Below are 5863 nucleotides of genomic sequence, written 5' to 3'. Positions count from 1 at the left end.
GTCTCGTAGAATTCTTCCGCTTCCTTGCGTCCCTCTGTCAGCCGGAGCAGAAGACTCGCTGAGTGGAGGTAGGACACTCCTGCAGCTCCCTGCAGACCGCAAGGTGCTTTCTTGGCTTCAGCCTGGAGCTCGGGCGCTGAGAGTTCTCAAAAACTAACCAGCAGGTGGTGAAGAGTTTGGAAGACCAACATTTTCTCCTTTATCTGCACTTTCTGCCGGAATTAGGACGTTGTTGCTTTGATTAAAAACTCATTAGACCTCTCATTTAAGTTTGTTTAAGCTCTAATGAATTCAGGATGTGAGTTATTCTGAATACATTGACAGCTTAAAATTTAAGAGGATTTTCTTACCATGCATCTTCTATGTTAGAAGGGATCTTTTTAAAAAAATAGATCAGAAAAATATGTCTGAGAAATTCTTAAAATAGATGTAAATTTATATATAAAAGTGTTATGTTTAATAGTTTTGCTTATTTTTTTTTTTTTGTTATTTTTCAGCCTTGAAGAAATATAAAATAGTAGGCCCCTGGAACAGAATGAAATAGTATCAGTAAATCATTGGCAAATTTATTTTTTGAATGGCATGCAAGCAAGAAAACAAATTAAAAAGTAAGGATTATTGCTTGAGTAAGCCTAGCCAGTAATAGATTGTAGAGATAAGAAAAACTTGCTCTGCCTGAGAGAGCTACAAAGGCAAGCATAAAGATTTATATTAAAAGATGACAGAAAAATCTTAGAAGGAGAGATGGGAAGCAGTTTTTAGCTGTATCTGCAAAGTTCTATTTATTTTAAAAAGATTCAAAATGTTAACACTTGTTAACACTGGGCTATTTTGGGGTATGTTTGAAAATTTTATAATTGAAGAGCATGATAATGACGGAATGTTGATGCAGTTTTAAAGAACTAAGATTACTTTATAAAAATAGGAAGTTCATATGGTGCATATACTTATAAGGAAATAAATTATGATGGGAAAGGAGGGGAAGTCAAATCAGGATTAGAAAGACCTCAGTTAGATAAGCAGAAGTGTAGATGCTCAAGTGAAAACAGTTACTTTAGCGTTGGGAGGAGAGAGGAACTCATTAGGGAGCCGTCTCATGGACTAGTGGGTCACTTAAGTATAGAATGGTCATTTCACATCTAGGACACTAAATGACTACCTGGATGAGCTTTGCTGGGACTTCTAGCTTGCCTTAATGAGCTCACAGCACAGACGCCGCCCAGAGCCTCCAATCCTCACAGGACAGAAAGGGGGATTCTCAGAAGCTCTGACAAATCTGCACAACCCGCAAGGTCCAGTTTGAGCGTCACAGCCTGGAGCCAACGTCACAACTCTAGGCTCCCATCTGAGTCTAGGAGGTGATGGGGGATGGGAGTTAAACTTCAATTCATGATTAAAGACTGACCCATGAAGCTGTCTTCCCAGAGCAGGAGTCACGTGGGGCCACCGCGAGAGCTGCCTGGCCCCTGCATGCCCTGAGGACACTCTTGTGAGTGGACCTACGAGGGGACGCAGCCGTTTCCGCAGGGCAGTCTGGCCTGCCGGGTGGTGAGACATGCAGTCCCATTGTCCTCCCAGGAGCCTCACGCCCTGAGACTTTCTCAGTGAAGTTTTGTCAAAGCGAATCAAGGAAGGTTTCCTGTGTTCAAATGCATGACAATCCAAATCAGAAACAAAAGGCCCCAGGATGCTTCGCCAACAGAACGTGCCGCTTGCGTGCTGGGGGGCGGGCTGCAGGTGCCATGCGAGAAAGAAGTAGGAAAAACAACAGCTGTCGTAGGACGAGGTCCTGTGGGCCTCAGAGAGAAGGTGGCCGTTTGCCAGCAGCGTCCTATCACCAGCGGCCTGGAGACAGAGTCTGGGCCTGACTTGGTGGAAAACCTCAGAGAGCGGTTGACCGGAGAACTGCCCACCTGTGGAGGGAGAGAGACGAGAAGAACACCTAAAAGTGAAGCCGTACATCTGGATCTGTAAAATAATCAGCTCTCTAGGCTTCTTCACGATTACCATCGAGACCTCTACAATCACCTAGAAGAACACGAGATTGGCCCCAGCCTCTATGCTGCCCCCTGGTTTCTTACAGTATTTGCCTCGCAGTTTCCACTGGGATTTGTAGCCAGAGTCTTTGATATGATCTTTCTTCAGGGATCAGAGGTCATATTTAAAGTGGCTTTAGGTTTATTGGGAAGCCATAAGCCCTTGATTCTGCAGCATGAAAACCTGGAAACCATAGTTGACTTTATAAAAAATACACTACCAAACCTGGGCTTGGTGCAAATGGAAAAGACCATCAATCAGGTGTTCGAGATGGACATCTCTAAACAGTTACAAGCTTATGAAGTTGAGTACCACGTACTTCAAGAAGAACTTATTGATTCCTCTCCTCTCAGTGACAACCAAAGAATGGATAAATTAGAGAAAACCAACAGCAGCTTACGCAAACAGAACCTTGACCTCCTTGAACAATTGCAGGTGGCAAATGGTAGAATCCAAAGCCTTGAAGCCACAGTTGAGAAGCTGCTGACCAGCGAGAGCAAACTGAAACAGGCCACTCTTGCTTTAGAGCTGGAGCGGTCAGCCCTGCTGCTGACCGTGGAGGAGCTTCGGAGGCAGATTGCAGAGCTGAGCAGGGCAGAGCCTGACCTTGCTCAGCCCATGCCCCCGGGTGACTGACAGTTCAGGGGAGAGCACCTCCTCAAAGCATCCCTCTGGTGGAGATTGCTATACCATCCTAACACTGTTCAGGCCTTAACTGAGAGAGACAGAAGGTGCTGGAGGAAGAGAAGGAAGCGTGAAGTGTGCTTCTCAGGGAGGAATCTGGCTTGCTAGCCTGCATATTCACAACTAAAACTTGGAATTCAAGGGGGCAAATGTTCCACTGTTTTTGTTGTTGTTTTAGATTCTGATTCGGCCCTTCTCTGGACCTGGTAAATGTACTCATTAGATTTAGATGGCATGGACATGAATAAATGCACCTTTGTGTTTAAAAAAAAAATAAAAAAAAATAAAAAATAAAAGTGAAGCCGTGAAGACACAGCGACAGCAAAGCCCTGGAGGATTCCTCCTGCGGCGTGGCCCTCCCCTCACTGGAGGGGTGCCCCCAGGACGTTCCCCCATCTCTGTCGGTTACAACAAGCCCACCCTTGGTTGTCCCACTCGCTAGTTATCACTTTTCCATTGAGCCAAAGCTTTTCTGTCCTTCATCACTTCATTTTTACTTCTCACATTTATGTTTCTTTTCCTACCCCCATTCACATGGATCATGTAACTTCTTTCCCTTCAGCCTGGAGCTCCGTGGAGGCAGGGGCTGTGGAGCATTTATCTCTGCATCCTTGGTTCCTAATCCCCGGCTCTGCAAAATTAACGGTAAATGGAATTGCCACGTGTGACTGCGGGTGGGGTAGAGCCAGCAGGCGGGTAGCTGATTAACCATGAAATCTATAAATAGCGTATCTACAGTAATCCTCACCCACGTTGCAGCGTTAGCGTCGTAGGTAATGAAGCGGCCACTGAGTGGGGCCTGGAGACGCGAGGTGCTTAAGATCAGCTTCATGAGACGCTGCCTCTGGCAAAACCAGGGGTGGGACCCGGCAGGTGCTGAGCCAGCCTTTAAAGGAAAGATGTGCTCCTACCCCATAGGAATGCGAATCATCGAGATGCTTTTGACATAAACAACAAAAACTTACCTTGTGAACTTTAATGTCTTTTCTTGAAAAACAAAAATAAAGCACTGCGCTAGCACACAGTCCAGACAGCTACGAGCCCCCGGTATGAGGAAGATGGCAGGCAGGGGCTCAGCCGCCCCTCCCCTGGGAAGTCCTGCTGCCCCTGGGTTCAAGGAGCAGATTGCTTGGAGAGGCTGGGAGTGGGCCAGCTGGCGTTAGACGTTCTCTTTTTCTTTGATGAACGGGGTGAGAAGGCATCGCAGGCTACAGAGGCAGTGGTGAGCGGTGCGGCTTCCCCGTGACGTGGCTGCTACCACAGTTTGGAGCCCCCTTCTCTAAGGAAGGAGTTAGACTAGACCTGGCTTTTTCAGCTTCCTTACAATCTTCTGTGTCCACTTCTTTGAGGCTCGCTCCCCTCTTCCCTCCCTCTCTGTCCTCCATGGACCTAGGAGGCAGGGAAGAATAGAGACGCCCCTACCCAGCCCGGAAGCAGGTGTTACTTGGAGCAAAGTACTCCTGCTGCTTTTATTCTTGACGCTTCTTTTAGAGCAGCCCTGGAAGTTTTTCAACAAAGCTCAGGTTTTTTTTTCCAATCAAAATCCTTCTTGATACTGCATAAAGCACAATAGATGTTTAGTAATATTACGGTGAGATGAATCTTAATTGTATTGATCTTATGACCTAAAAATGTTGGCGTTTGAACAGTCACCGTCCTGCCTTACAAAGTATTTGAAATGGTGACGCACCGGAGTTGTTTTACTTGGTATTGTCAATAATTTATGTCTAGATACTCCTATTATATGTTGTTTCAAGGTGGGATTATCAACATTTTGTAAATTTTGTAAACATTGGTAGGTTCTCTAGATTATGGGCCATTACTGGCTGCAACACACCACTAAATGAAATTAGAGTTTAACTGCTTTTAAGCACTTCTGATTATTTTTCACATTTTAAAAAACATATGTAATTACATTTGGGATAGTCTTCTCAATCTGGGTGAATAGTAAAAGGAAAGGGGGAAGTCGATCAAAGAGACCTGGGTTTAGAATGAACGCTTACCATCAGCCCTGTTTTGAACAAACAGGTGTGCATGTGTTGCTTCCTCGATAAATCTCATTTGAGAATCACAGTGACTTCACAGTCTTGAGGGGCTATTGTAGTCATCCAGCAACTTCTCTTCACCTCCCCTCCACCAGCTAAGAAAACTATATCCACATTTTCTTCAGTGGAGTGGAATCTTCTCACTGGGGAAATCTTCCCCCTTGGTAGGGCCTTCTGGCTTAGTCTTAGGTCCCCATCTCTGCACTTTCCCGGGCCCCCGTGGATGTAGGGATGATTCTGGAGTCGAGAGCAGTCCTTTTCTGAATTCTGAACTTTTTCACCAGGCTTTTCAGACAGGATATGTGGTTTTGGGAAAGAAGTCGGCCTCCAGAAGCTGGTCTTTTCTAGCTACCTGCAAAGCAAAGGGCTCTCAGACACGAAGGTCAGCTTTCAAAACTAAAGCAGTGGATTAGTGAACACTGCCTGAAAGTCAGAAGGTGCTGGGTTCCTTCAGGCAACCTCCCTGAGGTGTAGTTTCCTTGTTAGAGAGAAAGGCTGAGTGCACCTCTAGAAATGTGCCCCCGTGAGCACAAGGTATGTTTTCTTTGATTGGATTGTGCTATACTTTCTTTGATTGGATTGTGCTTGTTATTTTGTTGTCTTTCCTGAGTGTTCTTTTTAAGTTAACCTTTTAGCAGCTTGCTTTTGTTAATGGAGTTTTAATTTTATTTTGGTGTGGAACTAATATTTAATTGCTATTTCTTAAACATCATAGAAACTTCAATGCACATTTTTAGGACTAGATTAGGGATTTAGAGTTAAACAGAACTGGTTTTGAAACTAAGACTCAATTATCAACTGGGGATTTGGGCAATTTAATTTCTGTAAGCCCTAATTTCCTCATCTACATAATGGACATATTTATGTGTGGGGGTTGAAATCAGATAATCTATTTAGAGAAATGTGTTCAGTGCTTATCATAGATCTAGTGCCTGATAAAGGTTTTCAATGCTGTTTTTCTTTCTCTTTTGGCCTTTTTATTATCATTCCCTTCATTATCTCAGAGTTGTGCTACTGAGGCATGGGCATCCTTTCTTATCACACAATTTGTCTTTCTACCACTCTCTAGTTTTGTTCAGAGGTACAAAATGCCGTAA

The 5863-nt window shown here is 44.5% G+C and overlaps 1 pseudogene; it reads left to right on the top strand.

The window, feature by feature from the left end:
* Nucleotides 1-2013: 2013 nt before the first annotated feature.
* LOC101421955 (TBC1 domain family member 1 pseudogene) lies at nucleotides 2014-2992 on the top strand (annotated as a pseudogene).
* Nucleotides 2993-5863: the final 2871 nt, after the last annotated feature.

Source organism: Dasypus novemcinctus, chromosome 8 (genome assembly GCF_030445035.2).
Source record: "Dasypus novemcinctus isolate mDasNov1 chromosome 8, mDasNov1.1.hap2, whole genome shotgun sequence".
Taxonomy (NCBI): domain Eukaryota; kingdom Metazoa; phylum Chordata; class Mammalia; order Cingulata; family Dasypodidae; genus Dasypus; species Dasypus novemcinctus.
Note: the sequence above shows the minus strand (reverse complement) of the source record. Positions and strands in the feature narration are given on the sequence as shown.